This window comes from Somniosus microcephalus, chromosome 2 (genome assembly GCF_052327205.1).
Source record: "Somniosus microcephalus isolate GS21.2 chromosome 2, FLI_Smic_1.0, whole genome shotgun sequence".
Classification (NCBI taxonomy): Eukaryota; Metazoa; Chordata; class Chondrichthyes; order Squaliformes; family Somniosidae; genus Somniosus; species Somniosus microcephalus.
The window spans coordinates 335,004,239-335,018,857 of record NC_140988.1 but is presented as its reverse complement, the minus strand read 5'-3'; positions in this window follow the sequence as shown (position 1 = coordinate 335,018,857).

Genomic DNA, 14,619 nt, shown 5'->3' with positions numbered 1-14,619 from the left:
GTCACAAATCAGATAAGGTCATATTCCTGTCACTGAGCAGATAAGGTCATAATCATGTCACAGATCAGATAAGGTCATTGTCCTGTCACAGATCAGATAAGGTCATATTCCTGTCAAAGATCAGATAAGATCATAGTCCTGTCACAGATCAGATATAGTCATTGACCTGTCAACAGATCAGAAAAGGTCTTATTCCAGTCACAGATTAGATAAGGTCATATTCCTGACACAGATCAGAACGGATCATAGTCCTGACACAGATTAGATGAGGTCATATTCCTGTCACAGATCAGATAAGGTCATATTCCTGTCACAGATCAGATAAGATCATATTCCTGTCACAGATCAGATATAGTCATAGACATGTCACAGAACAGATTACGTTATTTTCCTGTCACAGGTCAGATAAGATCATACTCCAGTCACAGATCAGATATAGTCATATTCCTGTCACAGATAAGAAAGAATCACAGTCTTGTGAGAGATCAGATAAGATCATAGTCCTGCCACAGATCAGATAAGATCATAATCTTGTCACAGATCAGATAAGATCATATTCCTGTCACTGATCAGATAGGGCCATATTCCTGTCACAGATCAGATATAGTCATATTGCTCTCACAGATCAAGTAAGATAATAGTCTTGTCACAAATCAGATAAGGCCATATTCCTGCCACTGAGCAGATATGGTCATAGTCATGTCACAGATCAGATAAGGTCATAGTCCCATTACTGGTAAGATATAGTCATATTCCTGTCACAGATCAGATAAGATCATAGTCTTGTCACAGATCAGATATAGACATAGTCCCATTACTGGTCAGATAAGATCAGAGTCCTGTCACAGATCAGTTTCCAGTCACAGATCAGATAAGGTCATCTTCCTGTCACAGATCAGATATAGTCATAGATATGTCACAGAACAGATCAGGTTATTTTCCTGTCACAGGTCAGATAAGGTCATATTCCTGTCACAGATCAGAAAGAATCATAGTCTTGTGAGAGATCAGATAAGATCATATTCCTGTCACAGATCAGTTAGGGCCATATTCCTGTCACAGATTAGATATAGTCATATTGCTCTCACAGATCAAATAAGATAATAGTCTTGTCACAAATCAGTTAAGGCCATATTCCTAGCCACTGAGCAGATAAGGTCATAGTCATGTCACAGATCAGATAAGGTCATAGTCCCATTACTGGTAAGATATAGTCATATTCCTGTCACAGATCAGATAAGATCATAGTCTTGTCACAGATCAGATATAGTCATAGTCCCATTACTGGTCAGATAAGATCATAGTCCTGTCACAGATCAGTTTCCAGTCACAGATCAGATATAGTCATAGACATGTCACAGAACAGATCAGGTTATTTTCCTGTCACAGGTCAGATAAGGTCATATTCCTGTCACAGATCAGAAAGAATCATAGTCTTGTGAGAGATCAGATAAGATCATATTCCTGTCACAGATCAGATAAGATCATAGTCACAGATCAGATAAGATCATATTCCTGTCACAGATCAGATATAGTCATATTCCTCTCACAGATCAGATAAGATCATAGTCTTGTCACAAATCAGATAAGGTCACTTTCCTGCCACAGATCAGATCAGGTTATTTTCCTGCCAAAGGTCAGAAAAGGTCATATTCCTGTCACAGAGCAGATAAGGTCATATTCCTGCCACAGATCAAATATAGTCATATTCCTGTCATAGATCAGATAAGGTCATATTCCTGTCACAGAACAGATATAGTTATATTCCTGTCACAGATCAGAAAGAATCATAGTTTTGTGAGAGATCAGATAGGATCATAGTCCTGTCACAGTTCAGATAGGATCATAGTCTTGTCACAGATCAGATAAGATCATATTCGTGTCACAGATCAGATAGGGCCATATTCCTGTCACAGATCAGGTAAGTTCATATTCCTGTCACAGATCAGATATAGTCATATTCCTCTCAGATCAGATAAGATCATAGTATTGTCACAAATCAGATAAGGTCATATTTCTGTCACAGATCAGATAAGATCATAGTCCTGTCACAGATCAGATATAGTCATAGACCTGTGAACAGATCAGATAAGGTCTTATTCCAGTCACAGATTAGATAAGGTCATATTCCTGACACAGATCAGAAAGAATCATAGTCCTGGCACAGATTAGATGAGGTCATATTCCTGTCACAGATCAGATAAGATCATATTCCTGACACAGATCAGATATAGTCATAGACATGTCACAGAACAGATCAGGTTATTTTCCTGTCACAGGTCAGATAAGATCATACTCCAGTCACAGATGAGATATAGTCATAAACCTGTCACAGATCAGAAAGAATCACAGTCTTGTGAGAGATCAGATAAGATCATAGTCCTGCCACAGATCAGATAAGATCATAATCTTGTCACAGATCAGATAAGATCATATTCCTGTTACAGATCAGATAAGATCATATTCCTGTCACAGATCAGATAAGGTCATATTCCTGTCACAGATCAGATATAGTCATATTCCTGTCGCAGTTCAGATAGGCACATATTCTTGTCACAGATCAGGTAAGTTCATAATCCTGTCACAGATCAGATATAGTCATATTCCTCTCACAGATCAGATAAGATCATAGTCTTGTCACAAATCAGATAAGGTCATATACCTGTCACTGAGCAGATAAGGTCATAATCATGTCACAGATCAGATAAGGTCATTGTCCTGTCACAGATCAGATAAGGTCATATTCCTGTCAAAGATCAGATAAGATCATAGTCCTGTCACAGATCAGATATAGTCATTGACCTGTCAACAGATCAGAAAAGGTCTTATTCCAGTCACAGATTAGATAAGGTCATATTCCTGACACAGATCAGAATGAATCATAGTCCTGACACAGATTAGATGAGGTCATATTCCTGTCACAGATCAGATAAGGTCATATTCCTGTCACAGATCAGGTAAGATCATATTCCTGTCACAGATCAGATATGCTCATAGACGTGTCACAGAACAGATCAGGTTATTTTCCTGTCACAGGTCAGTTAAGTTAATATTCCTGTCACAGATCAGATAAAGTCATAGACTGTGTCACAGACCAGATATAGGCATATTCCTGTCACAGATCAGATAAGGTCATATTCCTGTCACAAATCAGATATAGTCATAGTCCTGCCACAGATCAGAAAGAATCATAGCCTTGTGAGAAATCAGATAAGATCATATTCCTGTCACAGATCAGATAAGATTATAGTCTTTTCACAGATCAGATAAGATCATATTCCTGTCACAGATCAGATATAGTCATAGACATGTCACAGAACAGATCACGTTATTTTCCTGTCACAGGTCAGATAAGATCATACTCCAGTCACAGATCAGATATAGTCATATTCCTGTCACAGATAAGAAAGAATCACAGTCTTGTGAGAGATCAGATAAGATCATAGTCCTGCCACAGATCAGATAAGATCATAATCTTGTCACAGATCAGATAAGATCATATTCCTGTCACAGATCAGATAGGGCCATATTCCTGTCACAGATCAGATATAGTCATATTGCTCTCACAGATCAAGTAAGATAATAGTCTTGTCACAAATCAGATAAGGCCATATTCCTGCCACTGAGCAGATATGGTCATAGTCATGTCACAGATCAGATAAGGTCATAGTCCCATTACTGGTAAGATATAGTCATATTCCTGTCACAGATCAGATAAGATCATAGTCTTGTCACAGATCAGATATAGACATAGTCCCATTATTGGTCAGATAAGATCAGAGTCCTGTCACAGATCAGTTTCCAGTCACAGATCAGATAAGGTCATATTCCTGTCACAGATCAGATATAGTCATAGATATGTCACAGAACAGATCAGGTTATTTTCCTGTCACAGGTCAGATAAGGTCATATTCCTGTCACAGATCAGAAAGAATCATAGTCTTGTGAGAGATCAGATAAGATCATATTCCTGTCACAGATCAGTTCGGGCCATATTCCTGTCACAGATTAGATATAGTCATATTGCTCTCACAGATCAAATAAGATAATAGTCTTGTCACAAATCAGTTAAGGCCATATTCCTGCCACTGAGCAGATAAGGTCATAGTCATGTCGCAGATCAGATAAGGTCATAGTCCCATTACTGGTAAGATATAGTCATATTCCTGTCACAGATCAGATAAGATCATAGTCTTGTCACAGATCAGATATAGTCATAGTCCCATTACTGGTCAGATAAGATCAGAGTCCTGTCACAGATCAGTTTCCAGTCACAGATCAGATAAGGTCATATTCCTGTCACAGATCAGATATAGTCATAGATATGTCACAGAACAGATCAGGTTATTTTCCTGTCACAGGTCAGATAAGGTCATATTCCTGTCACAGATCAGAAAGAATCATAGTCTTGTGAGAGATCAGATAAGATCATATTCCTGTCACAGATCAGATAAGATCATAGTCACAGATCAGATAAGATCATATTCCTGTCACAGATCAGATATAGTCATATCCCTCTCACAGATCAGATAAGATCATATTCCTGTCACAGATCAGATAAGGTCATATTCCTGCCACAGATCAAATATAGTCATATTCCTGTCACAGATCAGATAAGGTCATATTCCTGTCACAGATCAGATATAGTTATATTCCTGTCACAGATCAGAAAGAATCATAGTTTTGTGAGAGATCAGATAAGATCATAGTCCTGTCACAGATCAGATAGGATCATAGCCTTGTCACAGATCAGATAAGGTCATATTCCTGTCACAGATCAGATATAGTTATATTCCTGTCACAGATCAGAAAGAATCATAGTTTTGTGAGAGATCAGATAAGATCATAGTCCTGTCACAGATCAGATAGGATCATAGCCTTGTCACAGATCAGATAAGATCATATTCGTGTCACAGATCAGATAGGGCCATATTCCTCTCACAGATCAGATAAGATCATAGTATTGTCACAAATCAGATAAGGTCATATTCCTGTCACAGATCAGATAAGATCATAGTCCTGTCACAGATCAGATATGCTCATAGACATGTCACAGAACAGATCAGGTTATTTTCCTGTCACAGGTCAGTAAAATTAATATTCCTGTCGCAGATCAGGTAAAGTCATAGACTGTGTCACAGACCAGATATAGGCATATTCCTGTCACAGATCAGATAAGGTCATATTCCTGTCACAGATCAGATATAGTCATAGTCCTGCCACAGATCAGAAAGAATCATAGTCTTGTGAGAAATCAGATAAGATCATATCCCTGTCACAGATCACATAAGATTATAGTCTTTTCACAGATCAGATAAGATCATATTCCTGTCACAGATCAGTTAGGGCCATATTCCTGTCACAGATTAGATATAGTCATATTGCTCTCACAGATCAAATAAGATAATAGTCTTGTCACAAATCAGATAAGGCCATATTCCTGTCACAGATCAGATAAGATCATAGTCTTGTCACAGATCAGATATAGTCATAGTCCCATTACTGGTCAGATAAGATCATAGTCCTGTCACAGATCAGTTTTCAGTCACAGATCAGATATAGTCATAGACATGTCACAGAACAGATCAGGTTATTTTCCTGTCACAGGTCAGATAAGGTCATATTCCTGTCACAGATCAGAAAGAATCATAGTCTTGTGAGAGATCAGATAAGATCATATTCCTGTCACAGATCAGATAAGATCATAGTCACAGATCAGATAAGATCATATTCCTGTCACAGATCAGATATAGTCATATTCCTCTCACAGATCAGATAAGATCATAGTCTTGCCACAAGTCAGATAAGGTCACTTTCCTGCCACAGATCAGATCAGGTTATTTTCCTGCCAAAGGTCAGAAAAGGTCATATTCCTGTCACAGAGCAGATAAGGTCATATTCCTGCCACAGATCAAATATAGTCATATTCCTGTCACAGATCAGATAAGGTCATATTCCTGTCACAGAACAGATATAGTTATATTCCTGTCAGAGATCAGAAAGAATCATAGTTTTGTGAGAGATCAGATAAGATCATAGTCCTGTCACAGATCAGATAGGATCATAGTCTTGTCACAGATCAGATAAGATCATATTCGTGTCACAGATCAGATAGGGCCATATTCCTGTCACAGATCAGGTAAGTTCATATTCCTGTCACAGATCAGATATAGTCATATTCCTCTCAGATCAGATAAGATCATAGTATTGTCACAAATCAGATAAGGTCATATTTCTGTCACAGATCAGATAAGATCATAGTCCTGTCACAGATCAGATATAGTCATAGACCTGTGAACAGATCAGATAAGGTCTTATTCCAGTCACAGATTAGATAAGGTCATATTCCTGACACAGATCAGAAAGAATCATAGTCCTGACACAGATTAGATGAGGTCATATTCCTGTCACAGATCAGATAAGATCATATTCCTGACACAGATCAGATATAGTCATAGACATGTCACAGAACAGATCAGGTTATTTTCCTGTCACAGGTCAGATAAGATCATACTCCAGTCACAGATGAGATATAGTCATAATCCTGTCACAGATCAGAAAGAATCATAGTCTTGTGAGAGATCAGATAAGATCATAGTCCTGCCACAGATCAGATAAGATCATAATCTTGTCACAGATCAGATAAGATCATATTCCTGTTACAGATCAGATAAGATCATATTCCTGTCACAGATCAGATAAGGTCATATTCCTGTCACAGATCAGATAAGATCATATTCCTGTCACAGATCAGATATAGTCATAGACATGTCACAGAACAGATTACGTTATTTTCCTGTCACAGATCAGATAAGATCATACTCCAGTCACAGATCAGATATAGTCATATTCCTGTCACAGATAAGAAAGAATCACAGTCTTGTGAGAGATCAGATAAGATCATAGTCCTGCCACAGATCAGATAAGATCATAATCTTGTCACAGATCAGATAAGATCATATTCCTGTCACAGATCAGATAGGGCCATATTCCTGTCACAGATCAGATATAGTCATATTGCTCTCACAGATCAAGTAAGATAATAGTCTTGTCACAAATCAGATAAGGCCATATTCCTGCCACTGAGCAGATATGCTCATAGTCATGTCACAGATCAGATAAAGTCATAGTCCCATTACTGGTAAGATATCGTCATATTCCTGTCACAGATCAGATAAGATCATAGTCTTGTCACAGATCAGATATAGACATAGTCCCATTACTGGTCAGATAAGATCAGAGTCCTGTCACAGATCAGTTTCCAGTCACAGATCAGATAAGGTCATCTTCCTGTCACAGATCAGATATAGTCATAGATATGTCACAGAACAGATCAGGTTATTTTCCTGTCACAGGTCAGATAAGGTCATATTCCTGTCACAGATCAGAAAGAATCATAGTCTTGTGAGAGATCAGATAAGATCATATTCCTGTCACAGATCAGTTAGGGCCATATTCCTGTCACAGATTAGATATAGTCATATTGCTCTCACAGATCAAATAAGATAATAGTCTTGTCACAAATCAGTTAAGGCCATATTCCTGCCACTGAGCAGATAAGGTCATAGTCATGTCACAGATCAGATAAGGTCATAGTCCCATTACTGGTAAGATATAGTCATATTCCTGTCACAGATCAGATAAGATCATAGTCTTGTCACAGATCAGATATAGTCATAGTCCCATTACTGGTCAGATAAGATCATAGTCCTGTCACAGATCAGTTTCCAGTCACAGATCAGATATAGTCATAGACATGTCACAGAACAGATCAGGTTATTTTCCTGTCACAGGTCAGATAAGGTCATATTCCTGTCACAGATCAGAAAGAATCATAGTCTTGTGAGAGATCAGATAAGATCATATTCCTGTCACAGATCAGATAAGATCATAGTCACAGATCAGATAAGATCATATTCCTGTCACAGATCAGATATAGTCATATTCCTCTCACAGATCAGATAAGATCATAGTCTTGTCACAAATCAGATAAGGTCACTTTCCTGCCACAGATCAGATCAGGTTATTTTCCTGCCAAAGGTCAGAAAAGGTCATATTCCTGTCACAGAGCAGATAAGGTCATATTCCTGCCACAGATCAAATATAGTCATATTCCTGTCACAGATCAGATAAGGTCATATTCCTGTCACAGAACAGATATAGTTATATTCCTGTCACAGATCAGAAAGAATCATAGTTTTGTGAGAGATCAGATAGGATCATAGTCCTGTCACAGTTCAGATAGGATCATAGTCTTGTCACAGATCAGATAAGATCATATTCGTGTCACAGATCAGATAGGGCCATATTCCTGTCACAGATCAGGTAAGTTCATATTCCTGTCACAGATCAGATAAGATCATAGTATTGTCACAAATCAGATAAGGTCATATTTCTGTCACAGATCAGATAAGATCATAGTCCTGTCACAGATCAGATATAGTCATAGACCTGTGAACAGATCAGATAAGGTCTTATTCCAGTCACAGATTAGATAAGGTCATATTCCTGACACAGATCAGAAAGAATCATAGTCCTGGCACAGATTAGATGAGGTCATATTCCTGTCACAGATCAGATAAGATCATATTCCTGACACAGATCAGATATAGTCATAGACATGTCACAGAACAGATCAGGTTATTTTCCTGTCACAGGTCAGATAAGATCATACTCCAGTCACAGATGAGATATAGTCATAATCCTGTCACAGATCAGAAAGAATCACAGTCTTGTGAGAGATCAGATAAGATCATAGTCCTGCCACAGATCAGATAAGATCATAATCTTGTCACAGATCAGATAAGATCATATTCCTGTTACAGATCAGATAAGATCATATTCCTGTCACAGATCAGATAAGGTCATATTCCTGTCACAGATCAGATATAGTCATATTCCTGTCGCAGTTCAGATAGGCACATATTCTTGTCACAGATCAGGTAAGTTCATAATCCTGTCACAGATCAGATATAGTCATATTCCTCTCACAGATCAGATAAGATCATAGTCTTGTCACAAATCAGATAAGGTCATATACCTGTCACTGAGCAGATAAGGTCATAATCATGTCACAGATCAGATAAGGTCATTGTCCTGTCACAGATCAGATAAGGTCATATTCCTGTCAAAGATCAGATAAGATCATAGTCCTGTCACAGATCAGATATAGTCATTGACCTGTCAACAGATCAGAAAAGGTCTTATTCCAGTCACAGATTAGATAAGGTCATATTCCTGACACAGATCAGAATGAATCATAGTCCTGACACAGATTAGATGAGGTCATATTCCTGTCACAGATCAGATAAGGTCATATTCCTGTCACAGATCAGGTAAGATCATATTCCTGTCACAGATCAGATATAGTCATAGACATGTCACAGAACAGATCACGTTATTTTCCTGTCACAGGTCAGATAAGATCATACTCCAGTCACAGATCAGATATAGTCATATTCCTGTCACAGATAAGAAAGAATCACAGTCTTGTGAGAGATCAGATAAGATCATAGTCCTGCCACAGATCAGATAAGATCATAATCTTGTCACAGATCAGATAAGATCATATTCCTGTCACAGATCAGATAGGGCTATATTCCTGTCACAGATCAGATATAGTCATATTGCTCTCACAGATCAAGTAAGATAATAGTCTTGTCACAAATCAGATAAGGCCATATTCCTGCCACTGGACAGATATGGTCATAGTCATGTCACAGATCAGATAAGGTCATAGTCCCATTACTGGTAAGATATAGTCATATTCCTGTCACAGATCAGATAAGATCATAGTCTTGTCACAGATCAGATATAGACATAGTCCCATTACTGGTCAGATAAGATCAGAGTCCTGTCACAGATCAGTTTCCAGTCACAGATCAGATAAGGTCATATTCCTGTCACAGATCAGATATAGTCATAGATATGTCACAGAACAGATCAGGTTATTTTCCTGTCACAGGTCAGATAAGGTCATATTCCTGTCACAGATCAGAAAGAATCATAGTCTTGTGAGAGATCAGATAAGATCATATTCCTGTCACAGATCAGATAAGATCATATTCCTGTCACAGATCAGATATAGTCATATCCCTCTCACAGATCAGATAAGATCATATTCCTGTCACAGATCAGATAAGGTCATATTCCTGCCACAGATCAAATATAGTCATATTCCTGTCACAGATCAGATAAGGTCATATTCCTGTCACAGATCAGATATAGTTATATTCCTGTCACAGATCAGAAAGAATCATAGTTTTGTGAGAGATCAGATAAGATCATAGTCCTGTCACAGATCAGATAGGATCATAGCCTTGTCACAGATCAGATAAGATCATATTCGTGTCACAGATCAGATAGGGCCATATTCCTGTCACAGATCAGGTAAGTTCATATTCCTGTCACAGATCAGATATAGTCATATTCCTCTCACAGATCAGATAAGATCATAGTATTGTCACAAATCAGATAAGGTCATATTCCTGTCACAGATCAGATAAGATCATAGTCCTGTCACAGATCAGATATGCTCATAGACGTGTCACAGAACAGATCAGGTTATTTTCCTGTCACAGGTCAGTTAAGTTAATATTCCTGTCACAGATCAGATAAAGTCATAGACTGTGTCACAGACCAGATATAGGCATATTCCTGTCACAGATCAGATAAGGTCATATTCCTGTCACAGATCAGATATAGTCATAGTCCTGCCACAGATCAGAAAGAATCATAGCCTTGTGAGAAATCAGATAAGATCATATTCCTGTCACAGATCAGATAAGATTATAGTCTTTTCACAGATCAGATAAGATCATATTCCTGTCACAGATCAGATATAGTCATAGACATGTCACAGAACAGATCACGTTATTTTCCTGTCACAGGTCAGATAAGATCATACTCCAGTCACAGATCAGATATAGTCATATTCCTGTCACAGATAAGAAAGAATCACAGTCTTGTGAGAGATCAGATAAGATCATAGTCCTGCCACAGATCAGATAAGATCATAATCTTGTCACAGATCAGATAAGATCATATTCCTGTCACAGATCAGATAGGGCCATATTCCTGTCACAGATCAGATATAGTCATATTGCTCTCACAGATCAAGTAAGATAATAGTCTTGTCACAAATCAGATAAGGCCATATTCCTGCCACTGAGCAGATATGGTCATAGTCATGTCACAGATCAGATAAGGTCATAGTCCCATTACTGGTAAGATATAGTCATATTCCTGTCACAGATCAGATAAGATCATAGTCTTGTCACAGATCAGATATAGACATAGTCCCATTATTGGTCAGATAAGATCAGAGTCCTGTCACAGATCAGTTTCCAGTCACAGATCAGATAAGGTCATATTCCTGTCACAGATCAGATATAGTCATAGATATGTCACAGAACAGATCAGGTTATTTTCCTGTCACAGGTCAGATAAGGTCATATTCCTGTCACAGATCAGAAAGAATCATAGTCTTGTGAGAGATCAGATAAGATCATATTCCTGTCACAGATCAGTTCGGGCCATATTCCTGTCACAGATTAGATATAGTCATATTGCTCTCACAGATCAAATAAGATAATAGTCTTGTCACAAATCAGTTAAGGCCATATTCCTGCCACTGAGCAGATAAGGTCATAGTCATGTCGCAGATCAGATAAGGTCATAGTCCCATTACTGGTAAGATATAGTCATATTCCTGTCACAGATCAGATAAGATCATAGTCTTGTCACAGATCAGATATAGTCATAGTCCCATTACTGGTCAGATAAGATCAGAGTCCTGTCACAGATCAGTTTCCAGTCACAGATCAGATAAGGTCATATTCCTGTCACAGATCAGATATAGTCATAGATATGTCACAGAACAGATCAGGTTATTTTCCTGTCACAGGTCAGATAAGGTCATATTCCTGTCACAGATCAGAAAGAATCATAGTCTTGTGAGAGATCAGATAAGATCATATTCCTGTCACAGATCAGATAAGATCATAGTCACAGATCAGATAAGATCATATTCCTGTCACAGATCAGATATAGTCATATCCCTCTCACAGATCAGATAAGGTCATATTCCTGCCACAGATCAAATATAGTCATATTCCTGTCACAGATCAGATAAGGTCATATTCCTGTCACAGATCAGATATAGTTATATTCCTGTCACAGATCAGAAAGAATCATAGTTTTGTGAGAGATCAGATAAGATCATAGTCCTGTCACAGATCAGATAGGATCATAGCCTTGTCACAGATCAGATAAGATCATATTCGTGTCACAGATCAGATAGGGCCATATTCCTGTCACAGATCAGGTAAGTTCATATTCCTGTCACAGATCAGATATAGTCATATTCCTCTCACAGATCAGATAAGATCATAGTATTGTCACAAATCAGATAAGGTCATATTCCTGTCACAGATCAGATAAGATCATAGTCCTGTCACAGATCAGATATGCTCATAGACATGTCACAGAACAGATCAGGTTATTTTCCTGTCACAGGTCAGTAAAATTAATATTCCTGTCGCAGATCAGGTAAAGTCATAGACTGTGTCACAGACCAGATATAGGCATATTCCTGTCACAGATCAGATAAGGTCATATTCCTGTCACAGATCAGATATAGTCATAGTCCTGCCACAGATCAGAAAGAATCATAGTCTTGTGAGAAATCAGATAAGATCATATCCCTGTCACAGATCACATAAGATTATAGTCTTTTCACAGATCAGATAAGATCATATTCCTGTCACAGATCAGTTAGGGCCATATTCCTGTCACAGATTAGATATAGTCATATTGCTCTCACAGATCAAATAAGATAATAGTCTTGTCACAAATCAGATAAGGCCATATTCCTGTCACAGATCAGATAAGATCATAGTCTTGTCACAGATCAGATATAGTCATAGTCCCATTACATACATAGATACATAGAAGATAGGAGCAGGAGTAGGCCATTCGGCCCTTCGTGCCTGCTCCGCCATTCGATGAGATCATGGCTGATCCTTTAATTCAGTATCCCGTCCCCGCCTTCTCTCCGTAACCCTTAACCCCTTTTGCCCGTAGAAATATATCTAATTCCCTCTTAAATATATTTAATGAGCTGGCGTACACTGCCCTCTGTGGCAATGAGTTCCACAGGTTCACCACTCTCTGAGTGAAGAAATTCCCCCTCATCTCTGTCCTAAATGGTTTAGCCCTTATCCTTAAATTATGTCCTCTAGTTCTGTTCTCACCCGCCAAGGGAAACATTCCTTCTGCATCCAGTCTGTCTAGACCTGTCAGAATTTTATACACTTCTATGAGGTCCCCTCTCAATCTTCTAAACTCCAGTGTGTACATCCCTAAACTACATAGTCTCTCCTCATAGGTCATTCCCGCCATTCCTGGTATCAGCCTGGTGAATCGCCGCTGCACCCCCTCCATGGCAAGAACATCCTTCCTCAGATGAGGCGACCAAAACTGTACACAGTACTCGAGGTGTGGTCTCACCAGTGCCCTGTACAGCTGCAGCAAGGTATCCCTGTTCCTGTATTCTAACCCTTTTGCTATGAAGGCCAGCATACCATTTGCCTTCTTGACCGCCTGTTGCACCTGCATGCTCGCCTTCAGTGACTGGTGTACAAGAACACCCAGGTCTCTCTGTACTTCCCCCTCTCCCAATCTATTGCCATTTAAATAATAATTTGCCCTCCCGTTCCTGCACCCAAGGTGGATAACTTCGCACTTGCCCACATTATAGTGCATCTGCCATTTATCCGCCCAATCGCCCAGTCTGTCCAAATCGCTCTGGAGCTTCCTGGTCTCTTCCTCTGAGCCCACCCCCCCTCCTAGTTTAGTGTCGTCTGCAAATTTGGAAATGCTGCATCCGACTCCCTGATCCAGGTCATTAATGTAAATTGTGAACAGCTGGGGGCCCAGGACAGATCCCTGTGGTACCCCACTTGTTACTGCCTGCCATTCAGAAAATGAGCCGTTTATTCCAACTCTCTGTTTTCTATCTGACAGCCAGTTCCCTATCCACGCCAAAACTTTCCCCTTTATCCCATGAGCCTCAATTTTCCATGCTAATCTTTTATGTGGGACCTTATCGAAGGCCTTTTGGAAGTCCAGGTACACCACATCTACTGGCTCTCCCCCATCTATTCTACCAGTTACTCCCTCAAAAAATTCCAATAGATTAGTCAAGCACGATTTACCCTTTGTAAATCCATGTTGACTCTGTCCTATCCTGTCCCCATTTGCTAAGTGCTCCGCTATTTCATCCTTAATGATGGACTCCAGCATTTTGCCCACAACTGATGTAAGGCTTACAGGTCTGTAATTACCTGCTTTTTCCCTACCCGCCTTTTTGAATAGTGGGGTAACGTTAGCTACCCTCCAATCCATCGGCACTGTTCCCGAGTCTAATGAATTCTGAAAAATCATCCTTAGTGCATCCGCTATCTCTAGGGCCACCTCCTTCAGTACCCTAGGATGCATGTTATCAGGCCCTGGGGATTTGTCCACCTTCAATCCCTTTAGCTTCCTTAACACCATATCCTTAGAGATATTGATTTGCGTCAGTTCCTCCTTTGCCAATGTCCCTATTTTTCCCGATAT